General features: G+C 47.8%; 1 pseudogene; it reads right to left on the bottom strand.

Moving 5' to 3' along the window:
* Positions 1–854: 854 nt before the first annotated feature.
* On the bottom strand, positions 855–3,789 carry LOC136632662 (ADP-ribosylhydrolase ARH1-like; annotated as a pseudogene).
* Between the last annotated feature and the right edge of the window lie 13,969 nt (positions 3,790–17,758).

Here is a 17,758-nt window from a genome sequence, read left to right as displayed (position 1 = left end):
TATATGGCAGGGCCTCTAGGCCATCTCAGCACAGGGGCCCGGTCACAATTGCGACCCCTGATGGTACACCACTGAGTGTCCCCTATATCGGCCCTCAGTAGTAATAGGGACCCCCACAGTGGCCTCAGCAGTAATAGTGACCCCCACAGTGGCCTCAGCAGTAATAGTGACCCCCACAGTGGCCTCAGCAGTAATAGTGACCCCCTGAGACCAATAAACTTACCTCCTCCTTGTCTTCAAAGAAGTCTTCTGCTCTGTGCTGCTGCAGGAGGACGCGTGTGCGCCCGGACCTCTCCTCCCTTCTCCTCCGGGGGAACCAAGGAGGATATGTCAGTGGAGGAAGATCCCGGATGCACACACTGCTGTCAGTGTGTGCGTCCCGCAGCAGTGCCACTGAGTGATTACCAGCCAGAGAGCTGCGGCACCCCGGCGGGTAATCACTTTCATGGTGACCAGACGTCCTGAAAACAGGACAAAAGGCTGTCCCACTTAGAGGACCTGGAGAAAGCGGGACACAGGGTCCCAAAGTGGACTGTCCCGCCTAAATTGGGACGTCTGGTCACCTTACGTTACCTGTAGTCATAAAGTCTTCCTGCTGCGTCCCACATGTGGCGCCTTCTCCAGCCCCCCTCCCTATAGAGATGATCATTACTCTCATCATCCATCGTAGACAGTACTTTATATGCTAATGTGGACAGTCGCCGCCGTATTCTCATCTGCCGCGAGGTTTGTACTGGGTCAGAGTGACTTATACGCGTATTCCATTTTTATTCCATTACTTCCTGTCACATGACGTCATTCGCGCTTATTTACAACCGTGAGATCAATCACAGAAATCACGTATTCGCAGCATCACAGATCTTCCTCGCGGTTCCAGTTTTATTTCCAGAAGGGGCGGAGCACTGACAACCAGAGGGAGGGGTCACTTCTCACCGGTATCGGCTATGTCCGTGGTCTCCGGCTGTAGAGGGGCTTGGGTTGTGTTATCAGAGACCTCCGGTGGTCTCCCCCCAGGCCAGCATGTGCAGGGAGGCCGCCACCGCCTCCATCTGCCCCCGATACTCCAGCTGACAGTGGTTTCCTTTGGGGACCCTTGTCAGTCCGTATAGCGCCCCCCAGCAGCAGCCGGCAATAACCCCGGTGGAGTCGCTGTCACCTGTGTGGGGACAAACACTGTAAGTCGGGGGCAGCACTGTATATAAAGCGGGGGCCATCGTCCAATCCTCACCTTCATGGAACATGGAGCGGCTGCACAGCTCCTCCCAGGAGCCCCGGGCCCCCAGCAGAGCATCATAGGCGATCATAGGGGCATCGTGACCGCTCCTCCCCGGCCAGCCGTCTAGACTCCAGCGGCCGTACTCCACATCCCTCTCTGCGGGGCCATAAGGAGATGGGAAGACTGCCGGCCCGGCCCCCTGCAGAAGACCCCTCTGCGACAGGTACCTGAGGAGGAAGAGACCCCCACACTCAGCATTAAAGGGGCCTTAAAGCCGCAGAGTCACAAGACAACACAACACTATGGTTTCTGTTTTGTGGTATGTTCCCAGTTGGATGCAGCCTGCAGTGTAAAGAATAGAGGCCGTCGTTCTGGTGGTTGTAGCCTCTCCCAGGGTCACATAAAGGAGACCATTACACTAGAGAGCGACGTATTTGTGCTTATTAAACCCCCATCATGTAATCTAGTGTATACAGAGAGGAAACCTCCATGCTTTACACTGCAGGTGGCACTCAGGAACTGAAGAAGAGGCCAAATAGTGAGAAGGCTTCTAGTAATGACCTCTTATGTTATGTCTGCGCAGCCTCAGGGTTGGAGCCCCCTTTACATGAGATAAGGACCCTCCTCCGTGGCGGTCGTCACCCCCTCCTCACCTCTCCCAGGACTGCCGGAAATAATCCCACTCGTCCGCGTGCCGCTGCGCATCGCTGTCCGTAGAGCGCAGATACTCCAGTGCCAGCGGGAGCGTCTCTAGCAGGATGGACCCCCACTGTTCTAGGGGGACCCTCTGAACGGACAGGGACGTGAAGAGAGCCGCGGCCAGAGAGCCCAGATACCCTGCGGAGGACGAGAGTCAATATAAGACTGGGGGAGTCATTAAACCTCTGTTGCCATTTCTTACTCAGGTCTGGGAAAGCTGGGTGACAACGATGGGACCACCACGACAGCTTCGGCAGGGCGTCACCCAGCTTTCCCATGGACCTCCATACTGAATCTGCGTAGTACTACAGGCGTCGGCGCTGGACAGCGGAAGATTTGCCATTCAGGGTTCTCGGAAAGATGGGTAGGTAAAGCATGGGGGACTCTCTGACCTGTCGGATGGTTGTGCGTCATCTTCCCGCTCTCCACGCTGACTGCGACCAGAAGAGACAGCTCAGACGGATGGGGGAACCTGCGGAGAGAGGTGGGATCATGTATGAGAGTGATTCCTATAGACCATCAGGGGGCGCACTGCAGACCCCCACTAATCCTAACCAGTGCCTCACCTCAGCCCTATACACATGGACCTCATCGCTGCTCCGCAGCCAGTCGCCGAGGGGTTAAAGGGGATCTTATAGCCGCCAGGTTCCCCGGGGCGCAGCTGGGAGGTTCCTGAAGAGAGAGGGAGACAGTTATATACTCCAGTCACACCCAGAGCTGCACCCACCGCAGGACGCGGGAGCCCCACCAGCTCGCTGCCACATCTCCCACAATGCAGTGCAGCAGGGCACGCTCCGCACAACACTGAACCAGCAGCAACTGCTTCAGAGCGGACAGTGAGCAGAACTGTGAGTGCAGCTCTAGCTGTGAGTGCAGTCTTACCCAGAATGCTGGTGGGCCCCGGCTTCCTTCCTTCCATGTCGGTCATGGCGGACACATATCTGGCCGCCAGCTCCTGGTACATGTAGCTCCTCGCTCAGCTTCCCTGCAGGTGGAGAACAAGGACATATCAAGCAGGGGTCGGACAGGTGGCTGCGGCCCCTGTGGCCCCCAGCAGGACCCACCTGTTGCCATGCTCTCGCCCGTGGCCAGGTGGAGCACGGTGTCATCACTGACCGGCCAGTCCGGGAGGGACACGGCGATGTTCTGGAGGCCCCCCAGCTCCTGCAGCTCCCTGTGAATCTGCGGCCCGGACTTACAGTATTCCCACAGCTGCTTCCTGTAGCCCAGAGCGTCTCCGGCGCCGCTCAGCAACATGGCGGCTACGTACAGGTCACGTGACGGCGGCCTGAGACAGACAGCGGTTAATACAGACATAAGCCCCGCCCCCTTGACTATCCCTGGTCACCTCCATTAAAGCACGGCTATGATCAGTGACTCCAGCTCAGCTGCAATGTCCGCTATAGTTTGACATCCACCTGCTCATAGGCTGCTGCTCTGTCCCTCCACCATGCTTTACACTGCAGCTCTGCTTGTGCGGCCCTTTACCCACACAGGACCTCTATTCCACGCAGTGTCTTCATATGACCAGCAGAGGGCGCTGCTGAAAGATTTTCTATCTTTGCAGATCAGTTAATTAAACCCCCAAATTCCTTAAAGGGGAAATGCGCCGACTAGTTCTACAATAAGGGGGTGCGGCCGGCTGATCCCCCCCCATATAGGGGTACGTTTCTCAGCACTGGAGGTAGGTGACATAAAGTAGTAATCATGGAGGGTTCTGCACTTCCCATCACTCATCCCAACACAACAGCCTGAAGTGGCTGATAACAGGGAGCAATAGATAGGTCTGATGCGCTGCAGCAGCTCGGTCTCTTACTTGCTCTCCATGATGCCTCTCGGTGTGAAGCAGGAGCTGCGCAGAAGGTTCTTCCCAGAATCCCATCTGTTCTACCCCAGAACCCCCCCTCAAGTCTTGGGTGTCATGTGACCCGGGTCCAGTCTGATGTAACCCCTTCCCTGCCAGGGGGTTAGTGTCCCTGTGCTCAGCACATTCCATGCCATATATGTGGGCACAGTCTGGGCACTCGGCCACCGCAGAGGTCAAAGTTCAGACGGCTGCTTATTAACCCAATATAGTCCTTATACAGGACCGTCCGCCGGGGTCACATATAATTAACCCTGTAGTAGTCAGAATGTACAATAATGTCACCCAGCTTTTCATACGCCCTGAATTGTAAAGCTCTCTGCTATGCAGAGCTGCCTTTCAGGGGCCGAGAAAAGCTGGGTGGCGACCTCTATAGGAGGTTATAGGCCGTAACGGCGGCCACCCAGCTTTCCCAGGAACAGATATAGCTAAGAAGTAGCAAGGACACGACTGGAGGGCAGATATTTACCCATCAGTCACTGTGAGACTTCATGATAAATATCACACTGCACCCCCTGCTGGTTCAGGATATATTCTGCTGTGCTACATTGTGGGAGATGCAGTGTTATATGGAGGCACTACACAATAAAACAACCTATGCAGCCCCTTTAGTGTTAGGTTGGGCTCTGCACTCCCTGCTGGTCTAGTCTGTACAGAGCATACTCTGCTGCACTGCATAAAGGGAGATGTAGTGACTATAAAGGGCCTGCAGCGACTGAACGACGAATGAGAATTTGTTTGCTTCTTGATTTTCGTTCAATTTCTGCATGCATAAAACTGAAAGAGTAATCTCTGGCAGAGTGACAGGAGTTGCGAGGGACACGGGCGCTTGCGCACTAGCACCGGAGATTGGATATTGGAGACGGTGTGTGCGGACGTGATGACGCTGTTCGCCGGCGTGCTGACGTGTGGGTGACGGTGTGCGCATGCGCAGTAGAGTATGGGCAATGTACATGCACGATGTGACTTTGCTGCACGTCGGGCTAGGAGGCAGCGCGCGGATGTGATGACGTAGCGCGCGCATGCGCATAGAGAATTATGAATGCCGTGGATATGGGTGAATGTCATAGATGGAGCTGTAGGTGCTATGGAACCGGAAGAGATACAGTATGTCTAATTTCAAGGTATTTGACACAACTGTGTACATAATTAAGAAGGGAAGGAGTGACATTGGAGTTATTGATTGGCTAAGAGCACGTATGTTTTATGTTTTAAGGGGGTTGTTTTGGTGATTGTACATGCTTGATAAAAACCATTGAATGGTCGAAACGTTGCCTGTACCATTATAACAGATGAAATAAAAGACCTGTTTTATGCACTGGAGCTGTTCTGCTGCCATTCATATTGGATTTAAGTATTTGCGATAACTGGAGAAGTGGAGTTCATTTTCCAGGAATGGCTGTGCAGGCTTTGCCTTCCCTGAATAGGGTATATATTGACTGTGCTGCTGGTGACATTTCTACTCATCTGTAGTATGAGTGGGCAAATCTTATTAGCCATGCCCATAGACATTACACGAGGCTTACCACTTGTCTTCGGCCAATTATCCGCAGCTCTCTTGATGAGTGCATGTTCACAAAACTGGCATGGCCACTACTGTGTGATGTAGGACTCCAGACAACTTGCCATCCAAAGAGCAGGGCATCCTACGTTCTGGACTGACTTTCTACTGTCTTACCATTGATGTTGTCCCACACATTGTACAGGGTTATTAGGCAGCTCATTGCAATCCCCATAGGGGGTGTAATTTGAAAACAGAGTTGCGACATTATTTGTGACTTCCACACATGCACATTTTGTCCAGGAGAGATAACAGCCTATAATGGCATTTTCCTGAGCAAATGAGATGGCATGATGATCCCCAGTCCATGAGAAACTAAGAACCAGCCAGTGGTCACCGAGGCATGCTCCAACCATTACTAGGGAAGTTGTGCTCTGGTGTTTTGTTTTTTTTAACAACACAGGGGTACCAAGAATTTTCTTCAATCATGATCTGATCTTCTCCACAGTGAGGGTTATAGACATAAAGGGCATAGAGGACTCTGTGGGGGCATGAGTACACATTCAACAATTATTTAGTTTTTCTGCATCATCAAATGCTACTTCATGATTTTTAACAAACGTTTTGTCCCAATTATCTTTCAAAACATTACTGAGTCCGTGTATGTACGGTGGCACATAACAACAACAAGAGTCTTTTTCTGGTTCACAAGTGACGTTATGTCCAACAAGGATGTGCTGGATCTGTCACCCGTGGATCTCCCGAGGCTGCAGTGATAAAACAAAATAGAACAAATATATGTGAAACACTGTCCCTATATAACTAAACACAAAGGAGGACCCTGCCTGAAAGGAGGGTGATCGTCCCGATAAGGACGGCTCTGACCGCATGTCTCGGCCCCTAGTTGACCCTACGTGGGAAAGGGGAAAAAACACAAGAAACCAAAAATAGGAAAGTAAACAAGTGCTATACTTCGCTCTGAGATGCACTCGCAGATGAAAGATCCAGGACCAAGCTTTGACTGCTAGCACAGCAAGAGAGAGACTGAAAAATCAGCACTTCAGCTCAGTATCAGGCCAAACTAAATAGCCCTGATAATTACCCACAGGTGCGACTAAACATGTCACACTTAATACCCCACCCACCTGCACCAGAATATGTAAGAACATCTCCAAAACCAGTACCGGACTATCTGCAAGGCAGCCATCCCAGAAGCACCGATGCAAGCGAGGACTCTCTTGCAGCGGCTAGCGTGTATGCAACTGTCTTTTCCTTTCAATTTGACTGAAGTGGCAGTTGTCAACTGGTTCTGGTGTAGTCTATCAAATCTCGGTTCCAAACTTTTTACCTGATATGTCCTTTTGAGGACAACCCAGTCACCTCATAAGGTGACTCAGTCAAGACATAACTATGCGACTTCTCTTTTTTTTCTGGATCTAGAATTGAAAATTACACATTTCCAGGTTACAGTTAACTCCTGACATAAAGCACTTACATAGGAAGTGAAATTCTCATGCTGGGACTGGAGAAAGTATAGGCCTGTAACAGGGCTCCTACCAAACAAACCTTCATAGGGACTCAGCTTAGTCTTACAATTAGGCACAGGTCTGACGGAGTAGAAGGTTAATAAAATGTGTCCCTTTATTATTTTCTACTTTACTAAACTGGAACTCAGAGGAGCATATAACCTGCTACAGATCCGCCCCAGGGATGAATGGAATACAGCTTTCAGAACTAGATATGGACTCTTCGAATATCTAGTCATGCCATTCGGACTGTGCAGTGCTCCTGCCACCTTCCAACATTTTGTTAACGATGCATTTTGAGACCTATTGGATCAATTTGTGGTGGCCTACCTCGATGACATCCTTATTTTCTCATGCAAATTGGAAGAACATCCTAACCGCATCCGGTTGGTTTAGGAGCGACTCTGAAAGAACCACCTCTATATCAAACTAGAAAAATGTGAATTTGAACAGACTTGGATACAGTTTCTGGGGCTGGGTGGGGGGGGGGGGGGTATATCATCGCTCCAAGTGGTCTAAGCAGGGATCCCAGCAAGATTAAGGCTGTGGTGGATTGGCCTGTTCCCAAGAGTGTAAAGGAGGTTCAATGTTTTGTCGGATTTGCAAACTTTTATAGAAAATTCATAAAAGACTTTTCAAAAAACTGCTCTCACACAGAAAACACAAGCGTTTTCTTGGTCCCCAGAGGCGCAGGTTGCCTTTGAAAAATTAAAAAAAACTCTCTTTACATCTACACTAGTACTGGTCCACCCAAATCCGGAATTGCCTTTTGTCGTCGTAGTTGGCAATAGGAGCTATCTTGTCACAACAGGTTGAAGACAAGATTCAGCTACACCCATGCGCATTTCTGTCCTATACTTCATCGGCAACGGAAAGAAAACTACGACATTGGGAACAAGGAACTTTTAGCTATCAAGGTATCCTTCTCTGAATGGAGACATCTGTTGGATGGAGCACATCACCCATTGACTGTTCTGACAGACCACAGGAATTTAGAGTTTTTGCATACAGCTAAAAGACTATCAGCAAGACAAATTTGATGGGACTTATTCTTTTCAAGATTCAACTTTATTGTCTCCTACCGACCGGGGTCCAGGAACGGTAAGGGTGCCTGTCCACGGGCATGATTTCACGCTGGCCGAAGCTTTCCATAGCATTGCTATGGAAAGCGCCAGCTCCCTGTCCACGAGCGGAGAATCATTGCGATCAGATTAGGCTGACCGGCGGAGATTCGTGTGCGGCTCTTGCTCCCGGGCGGCGGCTCCCGGGAGCAGGAGCCTGTGGATAGAGGGCCAAAGGCTGATTCCTTGTCAAGGATTCAGGGTGAAGCAGGGGAAGAGGCTGAAACAGTGTGATATAGAGACTGTTAGGCCATCAGCCATTTTGTTCTGTGTGCCAGGCCTTAGACCTATATTCAGCATCCAATTTTTTATCCACTGTATAATCCCATGCTGGCCTTGAAAAGTTGGAATACAGTTATAGGGATTTTTCTGCTTCCCCATGCCTGTTGATGTTTACATTTAGAGCAGGCCATTGTCTCACCTTCCATGGACAAGAGTTGTGCTGTGATGTAAATAATCCCCCTTTCTTTCTTCTCCCACCTGTATTTGTTTGGGTAGTATTAGCATGAAGATACTGGGTTGTATGACCAGGCACTTGTTAATGAAAACTTAGAAAAAGCATTCACCTGGCAGAGGGCTTCTTGTAGACACACCACAGCCAAAAATTCAGATTAGCAAAAATCTTTTAATAAGAATTATTAGTTGTGTGAGGGTCCCAGCCCAATATGATATATATTTTCAGAATCAGGTGGCCCAGCTGAATAAAACGGACCCACACACGTTTCAGTATGGGCCCCAGAACATCCTTAAACTGCGTATCCCCAGACCTGGTTATAACTTACGTGTCATGCTTGATATCAATGAATACATAAAATTATGACCAGAAATATGGCAGGCATATCTTCCCGATCGGAGGACCTTGTGCGGAGATATGACTGAAATGGGGAATTATGATTTTTCAGAGCTCATACAAATCTAAACCTCCCTTCTTTGTATGACCTCAGAGGGGGTGAGGGGAGGTGTGCTCTGGGGAAACTCTTAAGATTGGGGGCTCACAGAGGCTGGGTGTTGGACTTCAGAGATACACCTTCAGCATAAGGCTGTCCTATTCGTTTCAGTGACTCTGCACGTATTAGAACTTTGGGCTGTGTATCCCAAATCCAGTATACGTTTTTAAATTTCTTCCTGTTTATTTTTGTAATACTGTTTGTGTGCGTATATACCTGTACACCCTTATACTCCTGTGTAACAACCTCTTTTTGTGTATATCCTTTGTGTATATATATGTATCTGCTCTGGTAGTCTTTTTCTAGAGTAAATATGCAATTTATTAGTCAGCCTTGCCCTTTTTAAAATGAATTATAACTCTGAAGATGGTGTTCATAATTCATAAGACTGGATTCCAGTTTACGTGTAACAAGCTGGTGGTGGCAATATGTATTTGTGTGGGTATTGCAGGGCGCATATTTCACTTAATATGCTTTCAAACTGCAAATCTTTGCTACACAAGCAATTATTCATTCTTACACAGTATGGGTGGCTGGGACCTTAGGAGGCAATGATCAGGCTATCCTTGGATATTGGATAACAAAGGGAGGAAGACCTGAGAAAACTCAGACCTCAAGGTTGAATTTCAGAAAAGCAGATTTCAATGAACTCAGAAAGAAGGTAGGAAGAATCCAATGGCTGGATGTTCTTAAGGACAGAAATGTCCAAGAAGGTTGGGAAATATTGTGAAATGAGATTCTCAAAGCACAATCGTTAACAATCCCTAAAGAAGGAAGAATGGGAAGCATTTAAAGAGACCAGGATGGATGAACACAGAACTTGTACACATGTTAAAAAGGAAGAAAAATATGTTTATCAAATGGAAAGAGGGAGAAAATATCTAAAGAAGAATATAATGTGGTCTGCAAAAACTATAGGGCAAGTGTCAGAAAAGCTAAAGCTGATAATGAATTGGGGCTTGCAACAGAGGCCAAAAGCAGTAAAAAAGGATTTTGGGGGTATAACAAAAGAAAAGTCAAAGATCCTATAGGGTGTTTACAAGATGAAAAACTGGGATTTTACTTACCGTTAATTCCATGTGTGCTGTCAGGGTGGACGTTATGCTAATGGTAATTTGGTTAAGAATGATGAGAAGGCCGAACTTTTAAATTCCTATTTTGTATCTATTTTCTCTCCAAAGTAGTTGCAACATCAACTAATCTTCCCTGTGCTATTGGGGGAATAAAAGAATGCAGGCTATCTGTAAGCAGAGAGATGCTGAATTCATTTAGGTCAGCTAAGTGTTCCCTCAAGTCTCAAGGTCCAGATGAATTACATCCTGGGATACTAAAGGAAGCAGCGGAGGTAACTGCTGAACCACTCGACGTAAGATTTGTGGAGAATGGGAGAAGTCCCAGAAGATTTGAGAAGGGCAAATGTTAGCCCTATCTTCAAAAAAAGGAAGAAGGTGGATCCAGGAAACTACAGGCCTGTGAGCCTGACTTCTATACTGGGAAAGATCTCTGAACAAATTATTAAACAGCATGTATGCAAGTACTTGGATGAAAATGGAGTAATTAACCAGAGCCAGCAAGGCTCTGTCCTAGGCCCAGTGCTGTTCAACATTTTTATAAATGATCTGGAGGAGGGAATTGAGGGGAAACTGATCAAATTTAACGATGGCACAAAGCTAGGAGGGATAGCTAAAACTAGGGAAGAGAGAGAGAGAGAATATTCAAAAAGATCTAGAAAAGCTTTAACAGTGGGCAGCACCTAACAGAATGGTATTCAACAAGGAAAAATGCAAAGTCCTACATCTGGGCAAGAAAAATGCACATACAGAATGGGAGGAATTGGGCTAAGCAGCACATGTGAAAAAGACTTGTGTATACTAATAGACCATAGACTGAACATGAGTCAAAAATGTGATGCAGCAGCCAAAAAGGCAAACACAATTCTGGGATGTATTAAGACAAGCATAGAGTCTAGATCACGTGAGGTCATTATCCCCCTCTACTCTTCCTTAGTCAGACCTCATCTGGAATACTGTGTCTAGTTCTGGGCACCCCACTTTAAAAAACACATAGACAAACTGGAGAAAGTTCAGAGAAGAGTTACCAAGATGGTGAGCGGTCTGCAAATCATGTCCTATGAAGAACGGTTAAAGGATCTGGGAATGTTTAGCTGTCAGAAAATAAGGCTGAGAGAAGACTTAATAGCTGTCTACAAATATCTGAAGGGCTGTCACAGTGCAGAGGGATCAGCCCTATTCTCATCTGCACATGGAAAGACCAGACACAAATTAGATATTAGACAGTGAAGGGTGATGAATGAGTGGAACAGGTTACCATGGGAGGTGGTGAGTTCTCCTTCAATGGAAGTGTTCAAACAAAGGCTGGACAAATATCTGTCTGGGATGATTTAGTGAATCCTGCATTGAGCAGGGGGTTGGGCTGCAGCGGGCTGGCGTTGGCAGGAGTAGCTTGAGTGAATATTCTAACTTCAGCTTGTGTCACGGTGGTGACTACTCTACCCAGAGCGATGGCTCGTGCAGCAGGTGGATTACACAAAAGATTGTTAGCGGTAACGATGGTGTAGATGTCATTTGACGCCAGTGTCTTTCAATGTTATGTACCATTGAAATAAAGAGACCAGTCCATATAAGTAGTAGTAAACCGAAGGCACACAGTTTACTTCAAGCTGGCAGTTTAATGATACAGTATACAGTTGTCAATTGAACATTTGGTAACCGCTTCAACACTTTTCGGTCCCTCTAGATGAATTACAATCTTCCCTCAATTCTGTCTCTCGTGAGGGGTAAAGCTACTGAGCTAAGGTTCAAGCTTGTGACATTTAAGAACTACTTGTAGTGTAATGGAGGGAGTGGAGCCGGCTCTCCTGTAGTCTGCTTTTGCAGGGACAAGATAACTCACAGTTAAAATGTCCGCTCTTCCTCCAGATTCCGTGGGGTCGGCCCTGGTTTAAGATCCCACTTAAGAAGGGAGGAAAAAGACTCTCCCAACAGCTGGCTCCACGGCTCGAGTCCTAACTTTAGTTGAAGAACACTCAGCCTAGGTTTAGCAGAGCAGCCAGTCTGACTCCCATCTTCTCCCTCTCTCTTCTCCTACTCTCTCTTAGACCTCTACTAACCCTAACTCCTCACCCTCACCCATCCTGAGCTAGACAGGGATGACTGAAAAAACACAGAACAGGCTTGGGTGAACTGGGCAAGACATAAACAGGTTAGTTGACACTGACAGTGACCTTCTGATGACCTGGATAGGTCAATACACATAACCCAACCACAATTAGACACACAGACATTCCACATGAGGTAGCTAATAGAGATGAGCGAACACCAAAATGCTCGGGTGTTCGTTATTCGAAACGAACTTCCCGCGATGCTCGAGGGTTCGTTTCGAATAACGAACCCCATTGAAGTCAATGGGCGACCGGAGCATTTTTGTATTTCGCCGATGCTCGCTAAGGTTTTCATGTGTGAAAATCTGGGCAATTCAAGAAAGTGATGGGAATGACACAGTGACGGATAGGGCAGGCGAGGGGCTACATGGTGGGCTGCATCTCAAGTTCACAGGTCCCACTATTAAGCCACAATAGCGGCAAGAGTCTTGAAATCCCCGCCTCCAGAAACACAGCCAATCACAGCCATTCAATGACATCATTGTCATTGGCTGTGATTGGCTGAAGGCACATGTGTTTCTGGAGGCAGGGATTTAAAGCCTTTCGTGGAGAAAGCAATAGTCTGCCGGGAACCAGGAAGGAGCGACAGCCTGCAGCAGCACCGCAGATCGTCTGAAAAAGTGAGTAATGATTTTTATTCTTTGCTCCACTGTATTACCGGCGTATAAGGTGACAGTTGGGGGGTCGTCTTATACGCCCGGTCGCCTTATACGCCGGTATATATTTTTAGTGTAACACATTTCTGGATGAATTGCAGGAAAGGGGTTATATATTTAACCCCTTTCCGACCATTCATCCTGCGATCGCCGGCAGCCCATTGCATTCAGTGGAACCTGCTGTATTGCTGGCTCCATTGAATTCAATGGGCAAACATCGTTCTCCTCTGCCACAGCTGTTACAGCTGTGGCAGAGAAGAATGATTTGTCTTCTATATGTTCTCAATGGGGTCAGCGCTGCTGCCGCCGGCCCCATTGAGCGCATATAGAGAAGATTTATGGCCCTAAGAAGGACCGTTGGGGTTCTTGAAACCTAAAATACTCCTAACACTCTCCCTATAGCAGCTCCAACACGATAGCGCTTTCCCTAAACTCATGTCAGAATGCATCCATAGCGAGCCGCGGGAGGGGCAGATTTCAATACTCGGGTGACACCTTATCTCCCCAGCCACTCACAGCAGGGGGGTGGTATAGGGCTTAAACGTTGCAGGGGGAAGTTGTAATGCCTTCCCTGTCTTTCTATTGGCCAAAAAAGCGCGCTAACGTCTCAGGGAAGGAAGTGAAAGTAACCCGAATAACAAACATCCCGAACACCCTAATATTCGCACGAATATCAAGCTCGGACGAACACGTTCGCTCATCTCTAGTAGCTAACTAAGTGCTGTGGGGGCCCTAACTTCGCGCCACTATAGGACCCGATGACCCTGGAGGTACCTCCCAACTCTACTATTCTAGGATTTCTATTCTTTTCCCCACACGTGAACAAAATCCGCACAAAATCCGCACCATCCAGATTACGACATGCGTTTCCATTCAGATGAATGGGATGCATGTTTGGCGCATATTTGCCGCAGTTTTGATGCACAGTCGGTGTGGATTCTGCATCAAACCTGCAGCAGAATACGCCATGTGGGCGGGGCCTAACATTCCATAACGCATTACATAGTTCTGCATTGTTTTCTCGTAAATGCGCCATTTCTTTTCCATATAAGCTTACAAAATAGCATTATATGTAAACCCTACATTTCCCATCATGCACCACAGCAGAGCACGCTCTTTACAGACACTGAACCAGCAGACTGCGGCGCAGAAAAATGTGAGGTCATCAGATAATATGATTGCGGCAGGAAGTGACATTAACACGTGGGTCATTCCGTGTCAGTTCAACCAACGCTCCCGGTCGACCATCTCAGATTTCAATGAAACTTTGCACAAAGATAGACCCTGACCCTAAACTAAGATAGCCAGAATATTAGGCTTCAAACTGCTTTGGTTCACGAGCTACAGGTCTTAATCAAGGGGGTTGTCATGTGATTGCAGCGCGCAACCTGAAAAACGTGGTGATTTCAATCCATTGCCAAGCCAGTTCCAATGACTCTAGAGCAGTGATGGCGAACCTTTTAGAGACCGAGTGCCCAAACTGCCACCTAAAACCCACCTATATATCGCAAAGTGCCAACACGTCAGGGGGCGGGGCTTATCACGGCGTATGATTTTACCCCCGTCGTTCTAAAAAGGACAGGGCCGCATCTAAATTGACAGCATGCAGATTTCGACTCCTATTTGGACGCGAAAATACTGCAGAACGTCCTCAGCGGAAATTTCTGTGGAAAATTCTGCAGCATTTCCGCATACAAAAAGTAGTCAAAATCTGCACCCTGTCTATTTTGAAACAGCCCTGCCCATTTCCGCCACATGTAAACATACCCCAGCGGTACTAGTGACACCCCCCCCAGGAGCCCCAGCGGTAATAGTGACCCCCACATCACAGCGGCCCCAGCGGTAATAGTGACCCCCGACAGCGATAATAGTGACCCCCACCACACAGCAGCCCCAGCGGTAATAGTGACCCCAGCCCCCCAGCGGTAATAGTGACACCCCCCCAGCACCCCCAGCGATAATAGTGACCCCCACCCAGCAGTAAAAGTGACCCCCATCCCACAGTGGCCCCAGCGGTAATAGTGTCCCCAACCCCACAGCAATAATAGTGACCCCCCAGTGGCCCCAGTGCATTAGGGACACCCCCAGCAGCTCCCAGTGCATTAGGGACACACCCAGCGGCCCCCCCAGTGCAGTAGTGACACCCCCAGCGGCCCCCCCAGTGCAGTAGTGACACCCCCAGCGGCCCCCCCAGTGCAATAGTGACACCCCCCAGCGGCCCCCCAATGCAATAGTGACACCCCCCCAGCGGCCCCCCAATGCAATAGTGGCACCCCCAGCACAACAATGACACCCCCCAGCGGCCCCCCAGTGCAGTAGTGACACCCCCCAGCGGCCCCCCCAGTGCAATAGTGACACCCCCCAGCGGCCCCCCCAGTGCAATAATGACACCCCCCAGTGCAGTAGTGACACCCCACAGTGCCCTTCCCAAGAACCACATACTTACCCCCTCCTCCTCCTCCCCCTCCTCCTGGAAGCTGATGCTCCTCTTCTGGTCAGCGATGGTCCGGCATGCATATTAACTTTTTCTTCCCCACTTCTGCCTCAATAGGTAATTCCCAGCAACCTGATTGGTTGTTTGGTGAATCAGCAACCCAAACAACCAATCAGGTTGCTGGGAATTGCTGATTGCTGCAGAAGTGGGGAAGAAAGTGTTAATATGCTCCCGGCACACACTCTGACTTCAGTCTGCTGCTGGGGCGGAACCAAGTAGCAGGAGACGTCGGGGCAGGGGGGAGGGGGATTCGAGCTACACACTGAAATCAGTGTGTGCCGGGATGCATATTACCACAAGCGGCCGGGATCAGCGCGGCTAGCAGTGCCGTTTGTGAATGCCGGCAGGGGAGCTGCGGCGCCTGCTGATATTCACAAGTGGTGAGCGGCTGATGGGGCGCGTGCCAGCAGGGAGGGCTCTGCGTGCCGCCTCTGGCACGCGTGCCATAGGTTCGCCACCACTGCTCTAGAGCAATGAAACTTCACACACTAGGAGAACTTTTGGTGCTGAATCTAGCTAAGCTCCTCAGACTGCCACTCTTATCATCATTCTGCCACCATTGCATGTCAAAGTAGCTGAAAAATTCTATCGCGCAAAATAAAACTATTATAAGCAGTAATAACTCCTAATCAATGCGATCCAACTCAGCTATGAATTTATCAATGTGCACTCCATAGAAAGGTTTCTCATTATTCACATTATGGACCCAAAAGGATGCATAGCTCTTAAGATACAATGAGTCAAAAATGGCAAAAAACACTTTTTTGCTAATTTTTCCCTTTTTCAAAGGCGAAAATCGGAATGTACTCCATTTTAATTTTTTTTCATTTTTGTTGATTTAGCACTCTATTCATATTGGATACTAAGATTATCTAAGGCTAGCATTTGTGTAATAAATACATTTATACTAGTTATTTATTACACAAATGCTAGCCTTAGATAACACTGGACAACAAAATTGAAAAAATTGTTTGGTGCCGGGAATGTTACAACTGATTTAGTGTATATTTGACCTTTTATTTGCAAATATGCAAACAGTTTCTCCCTATCAGCTATAGTTTCGGCGCATGCGCATGGCCAGTCATGCTGTGTCACATAGCCAATCTTATTCGTACATTTAGTTTGTCCCGACCAGTAGTGAGGAATGGTTGTGTACATTTGTCACCCGAGGTGTTGTGGGGTGTTGTAGCTATACAATCATTGTGTTCAGGGGCATACCTAAAGGCTCAGGGGCCCAGGTGCAAAAGTTCAGTTTGGACCCCTCCCTTCTTCTTAAATCGTGCTGCATACAGCTGCAAAACACATTTCCATACATGAACTAGCCCCTTGGTGTAATCTTTCCAAATATAACACATTTCCTGCGCTACATGAAAATTTATTTGTAGCCCCTTTGGCCACTCCTACACACACGCTAGAGTACTAGAATACACACACACTAGGGTACTATCTGATTGCTGACTCCTACCACACTGGTGACATCACCACAGGTCCTGGAAGCTGCTGTCCGCTTTGCCAGTGGGGGTCCATGTGAGACGGCTGTGAGGTGAATGATAGCAGCGGCTGTCCTCTCCTCTTCAGGACAACTGGGGTGATCTTAGGTTGGCATCCTTTCCTCCTTTCCCGCAGCTGCTACACACTGCTGGTGACCAGCCAGTCAAGCACTCAGCATACCCACTGCTCACCCCCGCCGGCACCCAAATCTTTTCTGCTGAGCAGACAGGTACTCAAAAAGGACGATACTCGCTCGAGTATTTTCCCTTAACGAGTATGCTCGCTCATCTCTATCAATTTCCCATTAGGCCAACAAAGCGGGTACACAAAATATCCGTGTTTTATGTGCCTCTGGGACACTAGGACCAAACAATATTGTAGAAAAAAACACTAATTTGTACGGTATTTGTTTAATTATATCAATCATATGTCTAATATGGAATAGGGTAACAAAATTCAGTCGGTGCCTATATCTCAGAAACTAGAGCTGATAGGGGAAAATGGATGGCATATTTGAAATCAGGGCACAAAATATACCTTATAACAGCTGTCAAACGCTCTGCACCAAAATATGTGTTGGCCAGTGTAATCTTAGTATCCAATATCAATAAAGTGCTAAATAAGCCCAGTGATCACTGTAATATACCACAATCATTATGCAACACTCAATGATATTCTGATCATCTTAGGCCAAAGCTTGGGGCTCACCTGAACTCGCCATGCACTTTTTGATCACATAAGTTTCTTGAGCACAAAAAGTTGTCTCATTCCAAAAATAATTTACCTTCTCATGATTTCTAAACTAATTATACATCCATGCAAAACTTACACTTATTTTATTATTTGACCTCCGCGAGTGCATAGGCCCTTCACAGGCATTAATATTTTCCCATCTAGAAGGTCTGGGAACAAAATGAAAAACATCGAATCTTGTAGAGCAAAAAATTCTCTTCCAAATAGAACAAAAATGAAAATAAATAAAAATGGAGTACATTCCGATTTTCGCCTTTGAAAAAGGGAAAAATTAGCAAAAAAGTGTTTTTTGCCATTTTTGACTGATTG

This window comes from Eleutherodactylus coqui, chromosome 6, assembly GCF_035609145.1.
Source record: "Eleutherodactylus coqui strain aEleCoq1 chromosome 6, aEleCoq1.hap1, whole genome shotgun sequence".
In the NCBI taxonomy this organism is placed as follows: Eukaryota; Metazoa; Chordata; class Amphibia; order Anura; family Eleutherodactylidae; genus Eleutherodactylus; species Eleutherodactylus coqui.
Note: the sequence above shows the minus strand (reverse complement) of the source record. Positions and strands in the feature narration are given on the sequence as shown.